The 27,285-nt window shown below is 38.7% G+C and overlaps 1 protein-coding gene across 1 annotated transcript in view; it reads left to right on the top strand.

The window, feature by feature from the left end:
- The first annotated feature begins 11,354 nt into the window (after positions 1–11,354).
- Positions 11,355–27,285, top strand: part of LOC139743839 (proprotein convertase subtilisin/kexin type 7-like) — a 50,713-nt gene continuing 34,782 nt past the window's right edge. Inside the window, exon 1 of the mRNA XM_071654331.1 lies at positions 11,355–11,468. The gene's annotated coding sequence lies outside the window, so the exon portion shown is untranslated. The remainder of the gene's footprint in view (positions 11,469–27,285) is intronic.

Here is a 27,285-nt window from a genome sequence, read left to right on the forward strand (position 1 = left end):
TTCGGGTTATCTCTTTGTCTGTCCCATACCAGGATATCACAAATTGTAGATAAAATCATTCAATGAATTTTTGTGGTAGCTGGCGCAAGTACACTACATGAGGTGTGGATGTGCTGATATGATATGGGCAGTATCCTCCAATTCTTATTGTTTTTCTGTATTTAGGAATGCCCAGTAGTAATATAGCTTGGTAAGAATGGTAGAAAATAAGTACACATAAACAATTATATCCATGAAATGATAGTGGTGAAAGATCGAAGGTTTAGGTCAGAGGTTGTTGTACTATTTAAAAAAAATCTAAATATATTGGGTCATTACTACAGCTAGGAATTGATGATGTCAGCTGGGTGACATGGGAGAAATCAATTGTTTTTATTTCTTGCAAGAATTTAGAGTGTTGATATATCAAATGTCACTTTACTTCAAGTAGTAAATCCATTCTCAAGCCATACCTTCAGCTGGGAATGATTATTTGGTAATATACTATATTATCTGGTATACAGGCATACAGGCTAAATACAGTAGTACATCAATAATTAACTGCCTGAAATGACTGGGATGAAAGGTCAAAGGTCAGGTACTGTGTACACCAAAATTGATTGAAATGTAATTTCACGCCATGAATCCCACCATGTGTAAGTCCAGTTATAAATATAATGTTGTTAGGTGTGATGGGTATTAGAAAAAAAAAATTGTAAAAAATATTTGCTTCATGCATCAACATGAATGGTAACCTCACATAACGTGAGGTACAGATCAATTCTCAGTTGGTGATTAAGGTCAGTGAACCTTCATCAAAATATGAATTAAGTTACACGTTCTGATGGCAGATAGAGTGATTCCACAAAGGAGAGGCATTCGAGTCGGCTGCGCCCCAGTCAGATTGTTCTGGTTCTTTGAAATGATAAAATTCCTCTACATTATGTTTTGTGTGTCTCACAAATGCGATGATTGTAATGTTGGTGTGTCTGTCCGTCTTCACGCGACCTTGAGCACTTGTCCCATTCAGAAGTTGCATTGAGATGTAGTGTTCTGTCGTCAAATATTCACGATCTAATCTTCCTTTTTTGTGCTTAAATTGTGGCAGTCATGCAGAGATGGTTCCAGCTTAGCACCATTTACCCTTTCAGTGCCTGTGTTTTATGTAGAGGCTCAAACTATGTCTGTTTTCAGGAGGAAGAGTAATGCATATGTGGTATACCTTTTAGTGTTTTTGTTTTCGCGATTGTTGCAAGTCTGCTGATGACACAATTGCACTGTTTATTGTACCAAAAGTGAGAAATTTCTAATATTTGCTGTTTGTTTTTTTCACTAAAAAGGAAAATAATACTATCCTTTTCCTTCTTTATGGTTCTAAATCACAAGTTCAACCACTGACAAAATTGTCGAATTCAAATGATGTTGCACTCACAAACTATATGGTGTATACTGTGCATATTGACCCACAATGTCCAGTGCTGTCGCCCCAGCCGTGGTCAGCTTTGCTTGCATTGAATAAAAATGCCTAGGGGTGTGTGTTGTTGTTTTTTAACTCAAAGTTGCTTTCATCAAAAAACTTCTACCCAAATTGGAATTGATTTCTCTGCACCAAAATAACTGTGAAAAAAAAGTCATGAATAATCTGATTTACTCATGTACAGTCAACCTTGGTAAGTCGACCTCGCATAAGTCAAATAATCACCTATGTTGAAGGTCTTTTTAAGTCCTTGTCTCTGTATATGCAATTGATTTTAGCCTCTTTTAAGTCTAATTTTCTCTAAATCGAAGCTATTTCTTCAGTCCAAATAGAGTCGACTTAGGCAAGGTTGACTGTAGTCAAATTTTTGGCTATTTCTTTCCTGGAGTCTGCAAGCCTTGGGCAAGCTGTCTGTCTGTCAAGTAAAACATTTGTGTTAAAAGAAAAAAATGAAAACATGCATAGAATTAGAGTGTGTCAGTAGACCTGTTTGTTGCATTGTGAAAGACACATGTCCACCCAGATAAAACTTGCTTCTCTATACCCTATAGATTTTGACTAATAATGATTTGACTGTACAGTACCAGCCTTGGCCGGGTGTTACCCAAAAGAGCAACTGATGAGTGACGCTGTGATGAACCACCTTGTAGGATGAACATTGCTAGATGGAAACCAATGGAGTCAGCCACTGTGAAAATGGCTCTATTATACACTTTCAGGCATTCCCGTCATAGTTGCATCTGGCATAGATCAAAGCCATGTGATCTGGCATAGATCAAGGCAGTGTGGTTTAATTCGGATGACTTTGAGCATTATCAGTCGTCAGTGAGATAGCAAAATTACATTCGCAGTCATCACTGAAGTGAAAAAAATGCCAGCAACTGTAGCATGACTCCTTCATTCACAGAGGCATTTTGCAAGGTTGCATAGTGGAACAGGAATTTATTCAAGTACAAAATCACATTGGCATCAAGCAATGCAGTAGAGATATTGACCAACATCTTAGACAGTACATGTAGTTGGAGCGCAAGTATTGTAATAATCTTAGATGTGAGTTTAGGACGAAGATACTGTATAATTGAGCAGGGAAAAATCCCATGAGTACAATAAATCCTTGACAGAATGATGCAATTTACATGGAGAGGTACAAGATGGATATGCATTTCTTTTTTGAAGTTCTTTATGATTAGTTTTAGAGTGTATTAACATACTTGGAGTGCATAGAAGCTAAAAACTAAAGAGTTAAAGATTCAGTCCTCCTCCCCCCACCCCCAGAGAGATTCTCTGAAATCATTGTGTTAATGATTAGACTGTCTTCATGTGAATCGATATTTAGGTTTAACCTGTTGAGGACGGACTGATTTTGCTACAACACACATTTCCCATAGACCCTTGTCCGAGTATACTCGGGACTCGTCCTCAATGGGTTAAGTCGTAATGTCAAGGAGAACAATGTGTTTTAAATGCATGCATCTTACATGCCAGTGTGAAAGTCAGGCTCCATTGAGCAAGGTATTACAGTACCTACAATGGCCAATGAGATATTACATGTATAGGTTTAATTTGGTTTCATATATATTTCATATATCATTGGTTACTACATGTACATGCACCTGTTGTTGAAAATGCACCCCATTATCTCCGAATTCATGGTGGCATTTCATACACAAGCTTGACTCCACCCTGTAGCATCAGAATTTACTGATGTGTCTGAGTAATTGGTCTTACAATAACAGCTTGGTATTCTACACTGTACTTTGATTGAATAGAAAAACGTGGCAAGACGGTCAAATAATCATCTACATGTACTTGCAGACTTCAGGGTATCCGTGAATGAAAACACATTAGACTGTTCTCCTTTCACTCCTGATGTTCCGGCAGAGAACAGAAATGTATCTAGGTAAATTAATTCAAAGACTGCTCGTCATTCTGAATCTATTTATACCAATAATTTGTACATGTACATGAAAATTGTAAAAGTAAGAGAAAATGTAAGATATGCCAGTTGGGATATTTTGGTGTGTATAGATAAATTTCCTGTTTGTACATGTTGCAAATGATCACTTCTCTTTTTTTGCATTCATTGTGAGATAAACTGTCAGCACCTCTCAAGGCTGTTTATCTCACATGTACAGTTAATTGTAACATGCGACAATTCGTTGATTATAGTTCTCTTGCTCTAAAATTGGAGAGCGATATGGAGTTTTTCAGCCATCGTGGGTGGCACAGGACCAATATTTTGAGCAAAACCTGCATTTCATCATTGTTACCATGGTAACTCCTCCTCAAAGAAGAAGGAGAGAGAGAGATAATATCATCCACTTTCGGTGTCCCCACGTCCGGTGCCGAGAGGCTACCAAGAATTATGTTCTGCTTCCTGTTGATGTTGTTTTTTTTTTATAGTTTCATGTCTTCTGTAAATATCCAGTAGATGTATAGTGATTCTGTGATGCTTGGCCTCCGTAGTGCACTAATGACCGTGTACAATAAATTCTTCAGCCAAATCTGAGCAATCCTCTGTGTAGCATCCTTCATTTAAAGGGATAGTACAGTTTTGGTTGAGATGACAAATAGGCTTTCGAATTTTTGCAAGATACCAAGAAAACACTTACGATATAGCACAGAGCATACCATTTTAAGAGGAATTCAAAGTTTATTTGATGAAAATCAGGTTTGGAATAACTGAAACATCCAAAAACAAAGTAAAACAAAGCGATCGTTACAAATTGTGGGTCCCACACTTTATTAGAATCGTTCTTTTTTGGATATCTCAGCCATTTCAAAACCAATTTTTATCAAATAAACGTTGAATTCCTCATAAAATTGCATGCTCTTTCATATTTCATATGAGATTTCTCATTATCTCACCTAAAAATGTTAGAAACCTGAAATTAGGTCTCAACCAGAACTGTACGATCCCTTTAATACATGTACCTCCTTATTATGCAGATTGAGCTCTTTTACACGACTAAACCACCCACATGTGCTTTACATGTGTATGTGTGTACAGTCACCCTACTTGAGTTGTTTGAGTCGACCTCGCATAAGTCGAATAATCATTTAAGTCAAAGGTCTTTTCAAGTCCTCTTCTCTTTATACAACTGTGTATTCTATTAATTTTAATCCCTCATTTATAAGTCAAATTTTCTTTTAGTCAAAGCTATATCTTCAGTCCAAATAGATTTGACTTAGGCAAGGTTGACTGTATTTGTGTGTGTACCAGGGGCACGTCATAACTAGGTGCTTGGGACCTCTGAAATTTGACCTTAATATCAAGTATCTTGTTATACAGTGGAATCTTGATATAAAGAGATCTGATATAACAAAATACCTGATATAACAAACTAATTTCTTGTGGTCCCAATGAATTTATTTCCTTTGTTTTGCATTGTTTATTGACTACTGATATAACAAAATATTTGATCTAAAAAAAACAAATTGTCTTGGTCCCAAAGATCTCTTTTTACTGAGTTTCCATAGTGTATCAGGGATTAAAATGAAAGAATACAAAAGGGATGGGGACTGCAAAATTACCTCTGTATCTCACAATACCATACCTGGCCTCTTTATTATGAGATTCCACTGCATTTATGTGTGTGTTGGTTGTTTTTGTATGGTACATTGGTACAGTAGTGTGAATCAGTCCAGGAATAGTTTTAAATTTGCTGCCTCCGTCATAATAAGTGGGGGTTGTATTGCAGGAGACCTCTGCAGTATACAGTGGAACCTCAGTACATTTTGTAATGAACGAGAACTGTCCAACATGCCAAGCTAGTGCTTGTTCAATATACCACACACTGTGGACTCGAACATCCCACACGGTCTCATCAACTGGCAGGAAAAATAGTGAGATATTGTTTGTCTGCTTTGTAGGACCTAACTAAAATGTGTTTGTGTCTGTGTGTGTGATGTGTGTGTGCGTGTGTGTTTGTATATGATATAATATAAATATTTGTGAGTGTGTGTATATGTGTGTGTGTGTTTGTTTCCATGACTTCATTAAGATGAGGAATGTGAGACGGTTAGATGCAAATTAAAGCATTCAGACGTATACTGTACACAGCTGCCAAGGAACCTTTTCTTTTTCTTTTCTTTTTTTCTTTTTGATAGGGGCTGCAAGTCAAAAGGGGGGTCAAGGGTCAGGTTTTACTGAAATGACATATCAGGCATACATTCATTCACTTTATCAATAATTCAGCAACTTTTAATCCCCTACCAATCTCTCCCCTCCCCCTTTTACAAAATCACACTTACTGAAACTGAAACTTAGGGGCGTCACCAGCTTTTTTCAAGGGGGGGGGGGGGAGGTGCGTTTATATTTCTGGTTCCACTTTCGGGTTTCATCAGCTAACAAGCAAAAAAAAGTGCTAAGGCCTTCATCAGTGCAACTTTCTGATTCCACTTCCAGGTTTCTTCAACTGACAATCAAAAAAAAAAAGGCCTCTTATCCGCGACAGGACGAGACCATGGAGATTTAAATTTTGCATGCATACATGATGAGTAAAACTTTTTTCTTTTCTTTTTTTTTTTTTTTTTTTTTTTGGGGGGGGGGGGGGTTCTGAAGGGGAGTGTGTTCGCACCAACGCACCCACCCCACCCCCTTGGACTCCGATATTTATGCTGGAGTTCTGGAGTTTCAGTTTCAGCAAGAGTGAGTTTTTATGTGTCGAAGACGTGACGAGTGTCGATCATCCCTGCCTTGCTATGCATGTATCATGCCGTCATGGCGATTTTGTTTTCTTTTTGTAAAATTTGCACAATCTGCGTTGTGAAAACTTCAAAGCAAAAGATGATTTCGATCGATGGGTTTGGGTATGGGTGATAATTTTGTTGCTGTTATTGCTTTTGGTGGTGGTTTGTTTGTTTTTAGTTGTTTTGTTACAGTTGTTGATCGAAGGACATTACTACCCATCGGAAGAGTCACAGTAAAGCAAAGCAAAAACGAATTTAAAAGTACATACAATAATAAGTAAATGAATTACAGGTAAGTACTGCCATTCCAAGCAGGATGCGACACACATAGGAGATGTATGTATGTGGTAAAGGAGTATTTCCGTTTCTCGTCATGCTTATATAGCTTCTATCCGGTCTTCAAATTAGCAAATAAAGCCTGAGCGATGAACATGAGCTTACTGTAATTCTAGCTGTATAGGCCTATGTCCACTTAGATACCGGTACATATAAACAAAAGCCACAGGTAATCAACGCCCACGCACGCGAATAACGCACAATAACACACCCTTATACAGGTGTGTATCATTAAAGGCATGCACGCATTTGATAAACTCACATTTACAACGCACACTCGCCCATACACTTCAGACAAAGAGAAACGCGCACGTTCACGATTGTGTCGATGCTTTACATTCATAATCACTTAGCCTTAAGTTTCTTGGCTAACAAAGGCCAGGGCAAACGGGAACAAATAGACGCACAAATCAAAAGCTTCCTTATTGAAAAGACCAAGGGCATTTACTGTTCTATAGCCATACTGTCTACAGATACAATGTCCCAGTTACGAAGAAGGCCATAGCTTTCAAATCACTAAGCTTAGTTAAGTCTTGTCTTCAGACACGTGCAAGCGTTGGGTTTGAGAGCATAAAAGTGCTTATCATAACGTATATCCTTCCCTATATACACACGCGCAGGAGCATATCGAGACGGGGTTTTCCATCTTCCGTGGTTTTTACCATTATTACACTGGAATTGCCATCAGTTTCTCAAAGACTAAATAGAAAATACAAACAAACAAGACTTTAATGTATGCCTCATCATTGAAGGGACTATCGGCCACTTGTGTATAACATCTCGTGGAAAGAGCATATTTTCAACAGAGGTATCAAGACAAATTTTAATGTACTTCTTTATTAAAGGAAACCACCCAAAGAGCAGCAACAGTGAAAACAGTGAAAGCAGTGAAAGCAGCAACATTAATAGAACACATCAGAGAAAGTTTAAGGAAAATCGGACAATCGATGCAAAAGTAATCAATTTTCAAAGTCTTTGTGTTGTATATGACTGGATATAAAGAGACGTACTCTGACAGTTTATGACATCATGTGCACGTGGAATACAATATAAAGAAAATAATTATAGGGAAATCCAACATACTTTCACTTTTCTATCTTAATGAAAGAGCACTGGGACTAACCTCTTTCAGAAAGTGGGGGAATGATATTACCCTTAACATACTATGTCAGAAACAACGTGATGGAATGCATGATTTTCAAAAAAAAAAAAATGAATTTGTGTGGAAGTCTTCTTTTATTTTCTTTATATTGTTGTCCACACATGACGTCATAAACTCTAATAGTCTTCTTATCCAGTCATTACAACACCAAAACTTTAACAATTCATAACTTTTAGAATGCATCGATTGTCTGATTTTCCTCAAACTTTCACTGATAGTGCTGCTTTCACTCAATCCACATTGCTCTTTGGGTTTTGGTTTCCTTTAATCGAGTGGAGACGTCTTGTAGAAAGCCAAGAGCGAACTGGATGAAGGGGGAAATATTACCCCCCCCCCCCCCGAAAAAAAAGGGGGGAGTCGTGCAAAGTTTGTAAATACATGTATATTTTCTGCAGGATATTGCTTTCAAAGTTTTGATCTTCAACAACATTATCTTCTTCGAGATGTATAGATCGCTATAATTCTGAAGTAGATCATACATGTAGTATCATGTACGGAAGGCGTCTCTTCGTATACATGTATATGACAGGTCGCTCATGATCGAGAAATGTATAGTAGCTCACGAGATTACAAAATGTATTTCGTCGTTGAGAAATGGAAAGTGCGTATAATGGCTGGTAAACAAGTAAAATATCAACATAGTATATCGATTTGGGATTGTGTGCATGCATATTCTAGGCCTGCAGCAATTCGAAGGTCATTTCCGTTTATGTTGGTTTTGGAAAAATGAAACAGATATGAAAACAGATATATTCTACGTAGTATTATATGTATATTTTAAAAAATTGGGTCAAAAGGGTCCGGAGCTTTCGATCCTATAACAGAATCTTCGTGAGAGGCAAAATGACAAACAGGCAGGGAAAGCAATCACATTATAACGACTTCACGTAACAAGAACAGTCAGGGACAGGCTAGGGATACAGAACAGAGAAAACAAAAAGAGAGGGTATATAGGAGGTCATGGGCAAGGAGCCCAACAGGTATACAGGGAGGGGGATTACAGCAGGAGGGTGGACAGACAAAAGGCAGAGGAGGGTCAGTAATGATCCTGAGGACCAAGGGGGCAAACTTTGAAAGATAAAGAATAGGGAGGCAACATCAAACAAGATTAGGAACAACAGAGAGATGAAGAAAGGAATAGAGTGAAATAGCAACAGCAAGGGGAAGGGGGGGGGGCTGAGGAAACAGCAAGCCCTAAAGGGGTGAATACCAAGAGGAGGAAACAAAGTAAAAGTGAGTGTCAACCAACAATAATGCAAGTAATCAAACATATATACACCAAAGTATATGTGCACAATAATGGTGATAAAAAAATCATGATTATATTGAGACATATAAATAAGTAAAACAAAGTTGTCCTGTAATAAAAGGTGCACTGCAAAAAGTCAGATGTTATGAAACATTGAGCTGGTGTTAAATTTCCAGTGCTCATTTAGGGTGTCATTTCAAAATATAAAATTGTTTTTTGAATATATAGTTACTTAGTTACTGTTCTTCTTGTTGATTTTGAACTTCAACAAGACGGTCAAGAACTTTCTGATAAAGTACTTGATTTTTGAAGAAAAAAAAAAAGGTGTGAACACAATTTTACACCACGGTAACATCAGTTGGTGCGGTCTCCTATTGACACTGGGCGGGTGTTATACCTTTGACATTAAAGGACAAGTTCACCTTCATAAACATAAGGATTGAGAGAATGTAGCAATATTAGTGGAACACATCATTGAAAGTTTGAGGAAAATCAGACAATCCGTTCAAAAGTTATGAATTTTTGAAGTTTTTGTGCAGTAACCGCTGGATGAGAAGACTACTGCAGTGTATGAATAACTTAGATGTCACATGCGTACAACAATATAAGGAAAATTTAAAGAGAATTTCACAAAATGTCATCTTTTGAAAAAAGTGCACATTCCCCTGACTCGTTACCGACAAATGTTATGGGTAATATTATTCCCCCTGCCTTTAGAAAGAGGTAAGTCAAGAGCTCTTTTATTATGCGAAAAAAGTGAAAATATGTTGAATTTTCTTTTACATTTTCTTTATACTGTTGTACGCATATGACTCACAAGCTGTAGTAGTCTCCTCATCCAGCGGTTCCAACACAAAAATTTTAAAAATTCATAACTTTTGCATCGATTGTCCAATTTTCCTCAAACTTTCACTGATGTGTTCTACTAATATTGTTGCATTCTCTCAATCCTTATGTTTATGAAGGTGAACTTGTCCTTTAACACTAGCAATATCAACTCAACACCATGTGGTGTCATTGTTGAATTAACACCAGTGCAGTGTCAAAAATATGCTACAGTGTCAAATTAACACCACGAAGTGCCAGGTGAACACTTTTCAACACCATCACAGCATACTTTCTACACCTGTATACAGGTGTGATCCTCTATTGACATTTGATCGATGTTAGATTTAACACCCATTGTGTTAAATCTAACACCGATGTTTTTGCAGTGTGGGTCCCGCCTTTGGTTAGGACTTCTTTGTTTGTTTGTTTGTTTGTTTGTTTGTTTGTATAAATATCTATTTCAGCCATTTCAAACCGAATTTTCATATCATAAATTTTGAATTCCTCTTAGAATCGTAGTCTCTTTCATATTCATGAAGGGTTTCTCATTATCTCACAAAAACTGTTGAAAAACTAAAGTTCCATCTCAGCCAAACTTTACCACCCCTTTAAGGTTCCAAGTGCTGTAAGTTCCGCGAGAGAAGAATTAATATAAGGAAAATAAAGAAAGATGAACTTGTCAGGCACAAATCAACGTACAACTGTACTTCTTTTTACGGTGATTTTTTTTTTGTTTGTTTTTTGAAATGCAAGGGCCGCGCGTTTATTGAAAGTATTCTCTCTCTCTCTCTCTCCCTCTCTGCCCTCTCCCTCTCCTTCTCTCTCTCTCTCTCTCTTCCTTTGTCGCTTTCTTTCTTTCTTTCTTTCTTTATTTCTTTCTTTCCAGCTTTCTCGCATTCTATAGGTTCCTGAACCGGAAAGAAGTCTGAATAATATTGTTTTAGTATCATATTTCATGCTATTGTTGGCAGGAAATTTCCTTTTCGGAATATGCCATGTTTTAGGAAGTATAAGTATGACGATAGTAGTTGTTGACTTTGCGGGTTTTTTTTCATGTATGTTATACAAGGCCCATTGATATGTAAAATATTTAGGCCTGTTTTCATAATATTTCTGTAAGGTGACATGAAAAAAAAGTGAAGTTTTAAATGAGTAGGCCTATAAACCTATCAGCAGCAGCTACAGCAGATTGACATTCTTGTGCCGCCTTTATCGACGTACATACATGAGGTAAATCCTACATTATCTTAAATATGTGTGGAGTGCTTTTCATTAATTTTGAGTATAAAATTCATCCCTTTTAAAAAGTGAAATGATAGCTGACTAACAATAATAATGAGTGACTGAAAAAACAAACAAACAAAACACACAATAAGCTATTGTTTCCTTGTCGTAGAGGGCCCCCTCTGTGCTCTGAAAAAACGCCTCACACAGTGTCAGTACTAGTACACAACGAACTAGTTAACTGTGTGTGATGGTTGACTAGTTTTTGCACGGGAACGTACAGTGTACGAGTGTTTCATACATACACAGAATACTACTAGTAGCAGGCAGGCAGGAAGGCCAGGGCAAATAAGAGTAGATAGGCGGCCAGCGCCTGACGATACGGTACATGTAGTGATGTATTGAAAGGGAATGTTGTGCATATAACGCCAGGAAAACCGCACTAAGGGCTGAGAAGGGAAGGAAGCAACTTTGAGACCAATCATGTCGGGGAGCTGAAAACACTATGTTATCAATGAAAGGTAATATTTTTTGTTTGTCCGTGTGGTCTTAGCTCTGAGGATATGTTGTTTCTAAAGTGAACAAAAGGTAGAAGACGGCGCGCTAAATGGCCACTACCGCTTTACTGCGCTGAGTAAGTTAGTCATTGTTTACAATACGTGAGTCAGGGTAGGCTAGCTATGTTTATCACACACACAGATTACTCAATAGTCTCTAAATATTTCTGCTGAGGTTTAGAATCCCTATACAGTGTACAGATACTCCTTTGTACTCGTAACTGGTAACAAAGCATAGAGTAGATCTGAATCTTATAAATTGTATAGAATGAAATGATAGTGCCTATTGTCCAAGCAAAGGCAAAGCCCCCATCAAATCAAGATCATCACAACAGATCACATACATTGTAGATCTAACGTTATATCAAACTAGATTAGGCCTGTTCAGACTTCAGTGTTAGATTCATAATCGTCATGATAAGAATAAGATCTAGGATCTATCCTCTGTAGCCTAAGTGTAAATTTATTGTTGCAGGACTGCCGGCTGCCAACTCTCGCATTGAGCGTGAGACTCACCCAATTCAACCAATTTTGACTGTCTCACTCTGATCTTGTCTTGTCTTGTCAGTACTGCACCAACCGCCGCTGCTGGGCTATAAACGTGCAGTCCCTCATGCATACAGTTGCAGCACTTTAAAATCTCATTTTGGACAAACGAGATTTAAAGATATCAATATTGGTTGCAGATTTTATTTCAGCTGGCAGTGTGTTCCAAATTGGGATTGTCCTTGGATAAAGTGAATGGTGGTAACAATCTTTGTTGGTCTGAATAGTGTTGTAATTCAAGGGTTGATTTAACCTGGTTGCTGGTCCACTTCTGACATTCCTTTTAAGATGATTTATGTTTGACGGGATTAAACGATGAGTTTCTTTATAAATCAGTGAAAGCCTGGCAATTGTGCGTCGTCTTTGTAGAGAGTCCCACTTTAGATCTTGGAGCATGTCTGTAACACTGCTGGTTTTCCTGAAGTCGTTGGTGACAAACCTAGCAGATCTTCTTTGGACTTTCTCTAAGTTGGTGATGTGGGTGACTTGATGAGGGTCCCAGATAGCACAACAATACTCTAGTTTAGGGCGTACAAGGGTTTTATAAGCTATTTCTTTGGTAGATTTAGTGCAGCTCCAGAGGTTGCGGCGCAGGAGACCCAAGATCTTGTTTGCGCCAGAGATTGTCTGATTGATGTGTCTTGACCAGGTAAGGTTATCTGTCAGATCAATGCCTAGGTAAGGATGATGTTTCACTTCCTGTAGGACGGAGTCATTCATGACATACTTGTGGTGGTGAGGGCTTCTCTTGTGTGTTATTCTCATAATATGACATTTTGAACTATTGAACTTCATCTGCCATTGTGACTGCCAATCACACAGTGCTGAGATGTCTTGTTGAAGAATATCACAGTCCATTGGAGAGAGAATATGTCTATAGAGAACCAAGTCATCTGCAAACAGTCTAACTTTCGATAGGACGCAAGATGGAAGATCATTAACGTACATAAGAAACAGTAGTGGACCCAAGACCGTCCCTTGCGGCACTCCTGAAATCACTGGTTGGCTAGACGAGCACTGGCCTTCAACCAGTACTTTCTGGGAACGATTTGTTAAAAAGTTTTGAATCCAGTCATTTGTCGATCCGCGAATACCAAGGTGGTCAAGCTTGGCCAACAGGCGATGATGAGGTACAGTATCGAATGCTTTGCTGAAATCTAATATACAGAGATCAGCTTGCCCCTTTGCGTCAAGAATTTGTGCCAGGTCATCAGTTAATCCTGCCAGCTGGGTTTCGCAGGATCTCCCTTTTCTAAACCCATGTTGGCTGTCACTAAGAAGGGAGTGCTTATCCAGATGACTCATAATGTTGCTATGGAGGATGTGTTCAAGTTGTTTACATGCAATGCAAGTAAGTGACACAGGGCGGTAGTTGGATGGTAAGGACCGATCGCCCTTCTTGAAGATTGGTGTGACATAAGCGCTTAGCCATTCCTTGGGAAGCGATCCGGAATTCAAAGACTTTTGGTATATCTTCTGGAGTATTGGGGCAGCACTTGAAGCGCATTCCTTGAGTATACGGGCTGGTAGGTTATCGGGACCTGTAGCCTTGTGGGCTTGGAGGTTTCTGAGGAGTTTTTCTACCCCTGATACGGTTATGATAACATCAGGCATGTCAGGAACCGTACTCTCACCCAGGTCTGGGATGGAGGAAATGTCTTCATTTGTGAAATTCGAACAAAACTGTTGATTAAGCACTTCCGCCTTTTCCTTGGCACTTGAGACAATCTTTCCCATAGATGACAGTGAGCAGACACCAGTGGCTTCTCTGCGTATAGCTTTAACATAATTCCAAAAAGGTTTCGTGTTCTTGTTTTGAAGACTTGACCCTATATCCCTAACATAATCACGATGAGATTTTCTAATCTGCCTATCAACTTTCCTCCTTAGAATTTTGAACTCATCCCAAAGTGCAAAATCGCCTGACTTTCTGGCCCGGTCATACAGTTTCCGTTTTTTTCTAATGGATCTCTTCAAGGAGACATTAATCCAAGGCAGATTTGGTTTAGAGGATGTCATCTTATGTGGAATGTTCTTGTCCATAGAACGAAGTAGGGTGGTTGTGAATTGTTGCCACAATTTGTCGACATCTGAGTTGGCCACAACATCATCCGTAAACTGAGAATTTAATGCATCAAGATCCTTAGATACTTCATTGTAGTCTGCTTGAGTGTAAATAAAAACTTTTCGTCTTGGTTTTTTTACCCTTTTGAGTTTAATTGATGCTTCTACAATAACAATATCATGATCACTAATACCTGCTTTGACTTCCAATCTGTCTATAAAAGCTGGGTTATTGGTAAAACAAAGATCCAGTATGCTTTGATCTCTGGTCGGTTTGTCAACAACCTGATGGAGATTGTGATCTAATGCAATATCTATCATCAGCTTGCTAGGCCCGGGATACCTTCCATTTGATGGCAAGCTGGTAGAGTTCCAATCAACATCTGGCATGTTGAAGTCGCCTAGTAACCAGATGGAGGCATTTTTGGGAATCTTCTCGATTGAGGTTTCCAGAAAGTGCATATATTCATTTCCTGTCTTCTGGGACCGGTAGAAGGCACCAATAAAAATAGGTGCAATTCCCTTCACATGTATACTAATCCATTTCATTTCACAATCCTCCTCATCTAAGTCATGTTCATCCTGGGCAATCAGTGTGTCTTTGACTGCAATGAAGACACCCCCATGAGTGTCACCAGCCAAATTACGGTCTTTACGAAACACTTGAAAGTTGGGTGAAAAAATCTCTCCTGTTCCTATGTTGGAGTTTAACCAAGATTCAGTACCCACGATCACATCAGGGTCTTCTTCTTGCACCAAACATTGAAAACTGGGAAGTTTAGCACGTAGACTTTGACAGTTTACGTTCAACATTTTCAAAGAACGAACCCTTTGACTTAATTTCGGTTTGACATTTTCAGCGTTGGGTTGATATTTCCCTTGACAGTTGTTCCTGAGTATGGGGGTAGACTTTCCGACTGGGCTGGAGGTCCTAGTCGGTTTACTGAAGTCAATGGTTGAGTGAGAGTTATCATCTGGATGTGTGCTAATTAATGACTCATAAATATTATAATCGCTAAACGAGTCTAAGGATTCAAAGAGGGAGGACGCGAAGTTTGGTAGTCCACAAGTGCAGCATACCCATGAGTATGAAGAGTGTTCCTCTAAAATCTTATAAGTATGTCTATTCATTCCTAAGCACTTTACATGAAACCAATCTTGGCAAGAGTCACATTGCAGACATTCTTGTCCCCATTTGGCAGCTTTTCCACATAGGTGGCATGGAAATTTAGGCTTATAAGTGGGCCCAGGGTTGGATGCTACATCGCCAGCCAACATAAGAAGTAATGCAATACTAATTGGATGATATCTATTCAAGCTTGTCTTCTGGGCAATATAAAACGGTCTACAAATCGAATTTGTGGTCGTAAAGCGTGCAACATGGAACAGACTCACCGAAGTCAGCAAACTAGGGTTGTCAGAGTCAGAAATAGGAGCAGTCCAGTGGTCCACAAAATGTAGTTCTGCAACCTTGAGTTGGCTTGTGTTGCTGATCCTAAACAGTAGGGCAATGAAGATTCCAAAGCAGCAGCAAAGCCAGCGCGGCTTTGGGGAGGTAACGTTGGAAACAGCAGCCATGTTGCTTGTTGTTGGATTCACAGCTGATGTCACCTCGTGTATCTGCAGGCTGGATCAACACTTGTACTTGTGTATGAGGGATGCTGTCAATACAGGACTATACGTGGTACACGTGTGTGTAGTGCGGTTGCTGAGTCGGTCGGCTCTCGGTCGCGTGTACAACCTATGGCAAGGGTGCAGGCCTCGTGCCTCGTGCTTCGTGAACAAGGCCAAATTTTAAAAACGGCTATAAAATCCTCCTATAACGCTAAAATATTTCAAAACACACACTAACAGCTGCTATAAACATTCAAAAAAGTGAAACACTGGAAATAATATCCAAACTCAGGGATTAAAAAGCTCAAAATCTAACAAGATTCAGTGACTAAAAATGTGTGCGTCCTGCATGCATGATGGGAAATACGCCAACTCTGATAAACGAAATCTCGCGCTAAACTCCCAAAATGGAATGTACATGACTACAAAAATGAATAGACCCTATATCTCTAAATTCTCTGAGTCTGACATTCCGAATATCGATATGCCCAAGCCAAAAATTTCGAGATTTTCCCGCGCGGGTGTAAAGCTTAACCAATACCGGGTAATAATCGTTTTCGGTTCACGCGCAAAGACGAGCTGTTGGATTTCGATTGGTTTTTCTACCTTAACTACGACCAGCAGCCCCATACGCATAGTGTAATGGGGCTGCGCATTGTAGCATTCACGGTCATGACAAGCGAATATCGCGGATAAATATTAACCTAAAATCAAACAAATTTTTCAATATGAAGACTTACCAGTAAAGTTGAATTATTGACAACAGGCTTCGGGTAACGTTTGATTCTACCAATGCAATGGTCCCTTTCTGTTCGAATTGATGACTTAATGTGACTCGATCGAGACGAACCTGGGAGAAATACGCTGAATTGACGGCCAGCGCATGCGCACACATCACATGAAATCCATGACGGATTAAGATGTTTGTGTGCGCATGCGCTGGCCGTCAATTCAGTGTTAGGACATGGCCAAAGGTACCAATTACCAATATTGTTTAGAAGCTAAAGTTAGATCTAACGTCGATTACCAGTAAGTCGCCACTACCTAAAAGTCGCCAGACATTCACATCGCATGTAACGCGCTGCGATCGGAGATCAGCTGGGGCGACGGATTTTCATCGCTCTCAAAAGACATTCCTAATTAACCTTTTTCCTCCATAGAAACACAAATAATTGTAAACAAAATGTATTTTACCATATGTAACAGGTGACTTAACCATTATTAATGCGAAAATGTTTTTGATTTTCGAATGGATATCAGGTGGCAGAATAGATTAACAAAGTTTTTCAAATGCGATGATGCACAATGCATCCTACTTGTAGTACATTGTATGTACATTGAAGTGTGTATATTTGCACACGCGCTATTAAAATATACGTGGCGCGCTATGGGCGGCGAACTAATTCAGTGCCTATTGTTAGTTCGCCAACCCGGGAGTGCGTAGGAAATACATGCAAATAATTGACGTTTAAATAGAATCTATACACAGGTCTGGATATAACCCCCTGCCCTGGACTAAAATGTAGTTGTGCAAAATAGGAATAATGTGCTAAAGCAAGCCACCCATAATTTGACCATAGTGCAGTCCAAAATTTGACTACCGGCTACATGTAAAACCTCCCTTCATTTTTCTAGATTCTATGCTTAATGCTTTTGCGTGTGTCTGAATTTTGGCACAGGAGGTTGACCTTGTCCTTGGTGCAGGCTTGGACTGTGTGCTAGAATCTAGATCCTAGTGGTAGTGGAGGCTGGAGGCGAGGCTGGTGGTGGATTTTTTTTTTTTTTTTGGGAATTTCTTTCTTTGTTTTTTTTTTTTTTTTACTAGTAAATATATGACATTTTTTTGTGCCTATACTAGACTGTAGCTATAGGTATGATAGCTCTGGACACTAAAGCTGCATTTGTGGTACCTATAGACGTCTTTTTCTTGTAATATTGATAGCATTAATATTACCTCTACCAAGGAAGGAAGATATGTTTCATTGGTGTTTGTTTGTGTGTTTGCAAAATATAAACTCAAAAGGTTGTGAAAGGAATTTGTAAAATGAAAATTGAAGGAAAAATTGATAATGACACAAGGAACAGATGAGATGATTAAATGTTGGTACTGGTCGGGGAATTTTTATGGATTTGTTATCTTTTGGCTGATAGGGTGAACTTATTTGGGAGTTCAAACGTATTTGAGGTTTGCATGGTACAATACGCACTCTAAAGCGCATGCTCTGCTTGGGCAAGGCGCCGCGCAGCTGAAGGCTGATGACATTTAACAAAAGGTTTCTAAATTAGGAAATTGGGTGATTTTCAGCATGTAATTATACAAATAGGTGGAAATTGTACATGTTAGGGGCCCTAGGGGCAGACCACTTCAATGGGTTATTGCACTCTGCTCTTTACACTGTACAATGAATGAACCTACATGTAATAATGTAATACATCGAGCACAGCAGAAAATTAAAACACAAATCAGGACATGATGGACCACGATGGCTTTTGGAAATGACTACAAACCGTACATTTCTCTGTGCTCAAGTGTGTAGGAACAATTTTAACCCGTTAAAGACGGACTGATTTTGCTACAACATGCATTTACCATCAAGACCTCTGCCCGAGTACATACTCGGGACTCGTCCTCAATGGGTTAATACTAATAATAGCAAATAAAGTGTACAACCTAAACCACTGCTGTACCTGTACCCATACCTCAAACTGATTCTGATTGAATATCATTGCAGAAATAGTTACCCATCAGGGACAATAACCCCGTCTCACACAAGATGGGACATTATGACTAAAGATTTATTTTACCACTGCTGGCATATTTCAGAGCTGTATGACCCAATTCGCAAAAATTTCATGCTGCAAATATCTATGGTTTTAGTAAACTTTTACAGTAGCCCGACCAGACACCGTGCGAAGGGCTTTGTATTATAGTTAGTTCTACAATACCCTGCTCCTGTACAATGTACTCATTGTATGCTATGGATACACAAACACATACTGTTGATGCAATGCATACATGTACACTGTAGATCTCACACTCGCACCTCTGTACAGTTTTGCAGATCATGTTTTTTTGTTTCTGAACTCACCCCCCATCCTCATAAAATGATCACACGCACGTTTTCTCCTTCCAAATGACCTGTGAAATCGCCTTGATTCAGAACGTCATTGCATAAATGTAAACTGTAAAGTTCTTAAATGTGTTATTAACAATTCTCTAGAACAAGTTTGTCTAGTGAATCAAACCACACTGTCTTAATATGCACTTAAAATGGACCGGAATTTCATGACAAGACTTTTGAATCTTTCGAGAATGAGAGACATCGTCTTTATTGTACAAACTCATCATCATACTGCACATGAGGGGAAGATTAAATTTTGCAAGTTGTACATTGTATGTACAGTTTGTACATGTATGTACATGTCTGTTTTTTTTTTTTTTTTTTTTTTTTTTTTTTGCCAGCTGCACCCCCCTGTGAATCTGCCACTGCTGTCCTACAGCTTCTCTGTAAGCTGTTTCCTTCAAGCTTCATGCTGATCTCCTCAGCATGGGCAAAGCTCTGCCCTTGGGCTTTGTGTGTACATAAATCCTAATACTTACAAATTTGTAATTGTAAAGTTATAGACTGTTCACGAATAAGAACTACAACATGTAGGTCAATTTACTTCTTGAGTTACCTCTGTGAGTTAGATGGGTATCCAATCAAGCAATGAACAGTCTGCAGTAGAAACAAAGTAATAATCGTAGGTATTTTTTTTTTCTTCAAATCCAGTTCTGATCACAGTCCTCTAAAGCTTTGTGCACTGCTCTTGGCGTATAGTATCTGATGCATGGCAATATCATTACACAGGTTCGGAGGTCACTGATCTTTCTATGATATTCAAACCCTGGAAAAACTGCCAAATTGCAAACTGTCCTCCATTAAAGATCCAATTTTTATTATTTTTTTTTCAGATCTTGATGCAGTGCATTCACCATGACTAATGCACTTGTCAATGTAATGACTCACCCCACTACCCCCGGACATGGGTGCGTCATTTCCTCGTTTGGTCCGTCAAATTTGTGACCCAGGTGTTCGTCATTTTACCAGCTTTGTCCGTCAAATTTTTGACCGAGGGGTGCGTCAAAATCCCATCATTGTCGGTCAAAATTTTGACCGAGGGGTGCGTCATGGTACGTCACTTGGCTATGGAAAATAACACGCATTATTTTGAACCGAGGGGTGCGTCATGGTACGTTACTTGGCTATGGAAAACTGCACACATTTTTGCACGCGGCTACCGGTCCCGGATACACGTACCGCGAGTGAAATTACAGTGAGCGCTTTCCCGCGGCAAGTGAAAATCAAAGTCGGGAAGCGTTTTGGAATAAGAGGAAAAAATGCTTGCCAGAATCTGGCAAGCAAAGAATTTAAAAGCCACCCTTTCTCCTTACATTTTCCCTCCAACAAACCCATGAAATCATGCATACTCAATCTCAAACCAGGGACTGTTCAGCGATGTAACAACTTAGTTCAATCTTTCCTGTCGAAACGGCAGCAGAAGAACTGCCTGCCGCATGCTACTAGTATTTTCTGCTCGCGGGGATAGCCCGACCAGCTGGCCAGACGCGCGCGCGACGCTGTTAGCTGTGCGAATCTCTACGTACCGCGACTAGGCTGTAGTTACGCAGTACTCGAGCGGGAAGATGAATGCCGTGGCGTGGTGTGTACCTACCTGCGCTGCAGCAGTATGCATCCACCGCACTAGCAATGGCCGCGCACACAAAGCGCATTCTGTGATTGTCATGTATGGATTGCATGCACAGAATACATACTACCGTTCGGAATATCGTAGCAGCAGCGTGATGTACGGTGAATGACAATACGGTGCTTACATGGTAAGGGAAACTTGCCAAAACTTTTACAAATTATGTGTACGAACCAAAAGAAAATGAAATTGCTTGAATAAAACGTATGCAAAAATCGTTTCAGTATTTACGGGGGTGCGTCAAATGTACCGAGGATGTCCGTCAAAAAAGTGACCGAGGTGTGCGTCACTTTCAACGTGTTGTCCGTCGAAAAAGTGACTGTGGTGTTCGTCACTTGCAGCGTTATGTCCGTCAAAAAAGTGACTGTGGTGTCCGTCAAAAACCCCGTGTGGTCAGTCAAAAAATGACCATGACGCACCCATGTCCGGGGGTAGTGGGGTGCGTCATTACATTGACAAGTGCATAAAACTTTAGTATGACATCACATGCTATTAAAGCATCTGACCTCAAGATTGTTTTAAGAAGTTAACGTCAGAGTGTCAACTTTTATCAGGCGTGATATTCTGTAGATTCAAATCTGATTTCAGATTTTTTCTCAAATCTATGTGCACATTTTGACTTTTCCATACATGTATATTATATCAAAATCATCTGAAAATTTTATTTCTGATTTTTTCAGCAAACCTCAATATCATCGCTGTTTTATCTTAAAACTTGTTTCTCTTCTTTTTCTTCTTCTTCTTCTTCTTTGTGACAATATTCTTGAGCTTTTTTTTTTCAAAGATTGAAACCGTGCATCTCCACATAGCTGAGTGTGACTCATGATGCTATACTCTATTTTATCAAGTTCACAATCATTCAAGTTTCCTGGATTCACACATCAGACTTAAGATGAGATGAAACTTCCTCATAATCTGAATGCAAAGTGGCTACAGAGCTTTTCTCTGTTTTTGTTCGTTTGAACTGTTTTTGTTTGTCAGGGACATTGCTTTGTCAGAATAGTTGTGGAGGGTGATTTGACATACAGAAATGTAGGGTTTTGACATAGAACCTACAAGGTGTACATGTATAGATGTCATTGCTTTAGCATCATTTTGTAGAAGTCCAATGATGAAGTCTTAATTTATGCATTATAACATCTGATGTTTGATTCAATGGGATCCATGGAATGGGTATATTTGTGCTGTCACAGCATTCGCTTTATCCATATGATTGAGGTCGAGGTCGGGGGGGGGGGGGGGGGGGGGGTGGGGGGTGGGCAAGCAGGGAAAGATGTGCCTACATATAGTCTGAGAATGTAAAGCTTGCAACATTTAGCATCTAGGTAGGCCTACACTGTACACTGTACACTATTTATAAGCCACCTATGGTAATTCTTCTGCTGTGCAATGTGATCTCACAGAGAACTTGAACAATAGCATAAAGTTGGGCTTGCATTTGATGATCAGGATAGAATTTGTAATTTACAGTGTATGTACAATAGGCCTACTTTTTTGGGTTTTTTTTTTTTGGTAAAATTTGATATTTTAGAATTTTTGTTTATAAAGTATACTTTTGGCTTCTGTGCAAAACAACCCCCTTTGAGTAATTTTCATTTATAAGAATGATTTGTGGATAGATAAATCGTATGGTTTGTACGGACATTTTTGCAGCTATACAGTATTATGATAATATGTGCCTGAAACTCTCAAATCTTATTCTAGTGTCAGTGATAATGAACCACAGGGCTGCCAACACTGGACACTAGTTGAGAGTGAGACTCCCGTAGGCCAATGCTATAATTTAGGAGTCAAAATGAGTGAGATCAATAGAAATGCATGCAAATGAAATAAAGTTTTAGAGTGAGAAAGGACCAAATTGCGTGAGTCTCACTCTCAATGCATGAGAGTTGGCAGCCCTGGAACCACAAAGCTACAACGGCCTACCATACAATGTATGTATGTACTAGTCCAAAGTGAGCACAGACTGTACACTGTACAGTGTACACACCAAACCATGCGGTTGTACATTCTGTTCCTGCAAGCATGCATGGGAGAGTATTTTCTTCTTGTGCCTCCATATATACATTGTACAGTATGATCCTCCATCACAAAACCAGCAAAAAGTCACCAGACCTGGATTTCTAGTTAGGGGCTAAATGACGTGTAACTCAAATGAAATGGACTCTCCTAACCTGTCGAAATATTGCAAGGTACCGGTACATTTTGTACATGATTGTACACGCTCTGGAAAAGTGTACTGAGAAAAGAGGCTCCGATGTACATGTATGTTCAATATACTGTACATGTATAGGGTCTGTTCAAGCACTTTGTCTTATCAAGCCTTGCTAGCTCAGCAGTGGATGGGACCAAAAAAAAAAAAAAAAAAGAGAGAGAGAGAAAGGAAAAACAGGATGTAATGCACCAAAGCAACAACATCGAAGGGATTATCAGTAGCTGAAACTGAGTACATGCTCTATTAACACAATTCTGTCCATGACTAATACCAACTTTCAAAGCAGTAGCACTATCCTTTCAATAGTTGCTGTAGAGTGAAAAGTGAAGAGTGTGTAAAGGACTTGTAAGAAATGAAAGGGGCCTGTAGCTGTAGGACATCGCTGTACATGTATATATGTACTTAATGTAACACTATTCTATTAACCCGTTGAGTATGGGCTGATTTTGCTACAACACGCATTTCCCATGGACACTTGCTGGAATATACACTCAGGACTCGTCCTTAATGGGTTAAAAAAAAAAAAATGTGTTCTAGAAAAACTGCTAAAAACACAATTTCCCCTTTCATTTTATGATCTCAATCTTAAGAATATTGTAGAAGAAGAATTGTCTTAAAGGACAAGTTCACCTTCATATACACCTGGAATGAGTGAATGCAGCAATATTATTAGAACACATCAGTGAAAGTTTGGGGAAAATCGGACAATCCATTCACAAGTTATGAATTTTGAATGTGTCTGCGCAGTCACTGCTGGATGAGAAGACTACTACAGTGTATGATGTCATATGCGTACAACGATATAAAGAAAATATAAAGAGAATTTCACAAATTTCAATTTAAAAAAAAAATTCCACATTTCCTCGACTTGTCGCTGACATATGTTAAGGGTAATATTATTCCCCCTGCCTTCTGAAAGAAGCAAGTCAAGCGTTCTTTCATTATACGAGAAAAGTGAAAATATGTTGAATTTTCTGTGTTTTCTTTCAATATCATTGTACACACGCATGACATCACAGGCAGTAGTCTTCTCATCCAGCAGTGACTGAGCAGAAACTTCAAAAATTCATAACTTTTTAACGGGTTGTCCAATTTTCCTACAACCCTCACTGACGTGTAGTATTGCTGCATTCATTGAATCCACATGTCTATGAAGGTGGACTTGTCCGTCAAGGAAAATATGAAAAACTCAAGATTGACCAGGTTGAACCATTTCACCGATTTTGAGTCCTCACATCAAATCAAGGCATGCAACTTTTTGTTGGGTTTGTGATGCACTATCACATAAATGTATGTAACTCTGTCAGTAAAATGTGTGACATTCATTACGATATCAAATGTGATAACAAACAGGTACATGTACACTGTAATAATTGCACAGGCCACAGCATGCTACATTATTGGTGCTAGTGTACTACATTGTACAATTTGTTGTACATGGTACCAGTATGAAGAGCTTTCCTGTCATGACACGGAGCCAACTTTAAAGTTATAAATCTCACACACGTAAGCAGTAGATGAGTAATAGTGTGACTTTTCCGCCCCCGTCCCCGTCCCATCCCCCCCCCCCCCCGACCTATAAGTGTCTTTTTCGAAGAATGCCACTAAGTACACTGTATGTGGATGTAGAATAATTTGAATACAACAAAGAAAAGAGAGTCTGTGTGATATACTCCAGGAAATGCTTCATTGTTGGCTGTGATGCGTACATCCACATTTTATCCCCATCTTACATGCCCAACCTGCGTCTATTATACATTGTACACCTTAGCAGTAAACTCTTACCCTTATTTTTAGGCTCACCAAGGAGGGAATGAGTGTAGAATCTCTGAAATAGATTGCAATTTCATCTCAAAAGAGTATTGGTACAGTGAATGACACCATGAATACATTTTATTGATACAACATTTTTGAACAGCCGAGAGTAAAATTTTATAATTCGCATCTGACAGTTGCATGATGTTGATACTGAGAGCAAATATAAACTGTTAACTATCAGGAAAATTTGGATTACCAAGAGTATTTAAAGTAGGTTATTCTGATATGAATTCATGCATGCAAAATTTAGCACAGGTGAGTTAAAGGCATAATTTACCAATGTTTGCAGATGAAGCAAAAACCCAGCATTAGTGCTTTAAAATAGTTCTAAAATGTGAGTTAGGGATAGGAACAACCACTGTGAAAATTTGAATTAGTAATATTGATGTTAAGTATTGTCAAATATACACAATGTGAACAACAGTTACAATAAAAATGTTTCCAAACTAAGCCGTCTACAGTTACGGTTTATTGAGAAAAATACTGACTTCTCCTTATAATATATTTTAGGCTTTATTGCAAACAAAAATTATCTGGGAGAGTGTTTTGTGGTACAACAGACCTACACATACATATGCATGAAAGGCAATATCTTGAAAAATTTTCAAATCACTGCTCCCAAAGGTAAACTGGACCTTTAAGAGTCTTCAAAGAAGGTTATTCAATACACACAAAATTTAGCACCTCATACAGACCCGTAGGTAAGTTAAAGGACAAGTCCACCTTCATATACATGTGGATTGAGTGAATGCATCAATATTAGTAGAACACATCAGTGAAAGTTTGGGGAAAATCGGACAATCTGTTCAAAAGTTATGAATTTTTAAAGTATCTGCGCAGTCACTGCTGGATGAGAAGACTATTACAGTGTATGATGTCATATGCGTACAACCATATAAAGAAAATAAAAAGAGAATTTCACAAAACTTTACTTTTTGAATAAAGTGCACATTTCTATGACTTGTTACTGACATATGTTAAGGGTAATGTTATTCCTGCTGCCTTCTGAAAGAGAGAAGTCAAGTGTTCTTTTGTTATGCGAGAAAAGTGAAAATATGTTGAATTTTCTTTATTCTTTCTTTATATCGTTGTACTCATGTGACATCACAAGCTATAGTAGTCTTCTAATCCAGCCTTGAGTGAGCAGAAACTTCAAAAATTCATAACTTTTGAACAGATTGTCCGATTTTGCTCAAACTCTCACTGATGTGTTCTACTAATATTGCTGCATTCACTCAACCCACATGTCTATGAAGGTGAACTTGTCCTTTAAATAATTTGCAGGGTTGAGAATCATTGTTGCTTTGAAGTGTCTGTGTCCAAGTTGGCTTGAGTACAGTAGGCAGAGTAAAATCAGACACACTATTAATGATATCAAAGACTTAAAAGAACACTTTCATCTTGATATAGACAGAAATTGTTTGTGTCAAAAAAAAAAAAAAAAAAAAAAAAAAAAAAAAAAAAAAAAAAAAAAAAAAGCTGCTGAAAACTGCTTATCCAACACTGGCGAGCCAATGGAGTAAAATGGAGTCAAAAGGGGCCTGAGCTTTTAATCCTAGCAGAATCTTCTTCAGAGGCAAGATGATGGTCATGTTGCCTCTGACAAAGATTCTGCCATGGTTGAAAGGTCAGGCCCTTTTTGACTCCAGAAATTGTTTGTATTATAAGGATTGAGGGAATGCAGCAATAGTAGAACACATTGATCAGTGAAAGTTTGAGGAAAATCAGACAATCTGTTCAAAAGTTATGAATTTTTGAAGTTTCAGTGCTGCCATTGCTGGATAAGAAGGTTCGTGATGTCGCATGTGTAGAATATAATCAGTCTGTAAAAAAGAAAGAAAGAAAGAAAGAAAATTCAATGTATTTTCACTTTTCTTGCATAATAAAAGAGCACATGGTTTGCCTCTTTCAGAAGGCAGGGGGAATAATATCACCCTTGCCATGCATCTGTAACAAGTCGAAGGAGAGTGTATGTTTCAAATTAGAAAAAGGAAATGAAGGTCTTTGTGAATAGGTAATGCAAGGAAACAAAGTATGGTATGAAAATTATACAAGTTTTGTTTCTGTGCAATGGGAACAGGCCTATGATGCCTCCAGGGGCAATAGACATGCAGTTATCTCCTGAACACAGGATGCATTTGGCCCAAATACTTACTATAACATGTACATGTAGGGGGAGATCATTAATATTGTACAGTTCTCTCTACCTGTCTGTAGCTTGTACTGGTACTGCAATTATGTACAGTCGGAGTGTAGTACCATCATTGCAAACTTTGGGATTTACTGTAGTTGTCATTTTTTATGTTGTTGTTTTTTTGTTTGTTTGTTTGTTTTTTGTTTTTTGTCTCTGTTGGTGCATAGAGACATTGCAAGATGACAGTGGCCAATTTGATGTGGTTTGGAATGTTGTCTATTGTCTGAACTCGCCAGAACAGATTAGTCTGGACATACATGTAGTGCAATGTATGGATACTTGAAATGTATACTCCAGGCAGGAACTACTTCGACATTGGGGTAACAAACACTTAAGGTAACCCATCATGTCATTTGTAGGATAAATGATTGTTGCATTCACACAAAGGAGTAATCAGTTTTTTCACTGCGATGCAAAAATTGATTATTTTGCACACACACACAGAAAAAAACAAGAATACTTGGCTCTTGAATCTCCAGACTTTGCATGCCTACAGTACTGTATAAACACAAATGACCGGTTTTTGCATTGTGGGATTAAAAAACAAACAAAAAAAGGTCTTCTGTTCGTGTACACACACT

The sequence above is a fragment of the Diadema antillarum genome, unplaced genomic scaffold, assembly GCF_040938485.1.
Source record: "Diadema antillarum isolate AM-2024a unplaced genomic scaffold, OU_Dant_1.0 scf00000004, whole genome shotgun sequence".
NCBI classification, from domain to species: Eukaryota; Metazoa; Echinodermata; class Echinoidea; order Diadematoida; family Diadematidae; genus Diadema; species Diadema antillarum.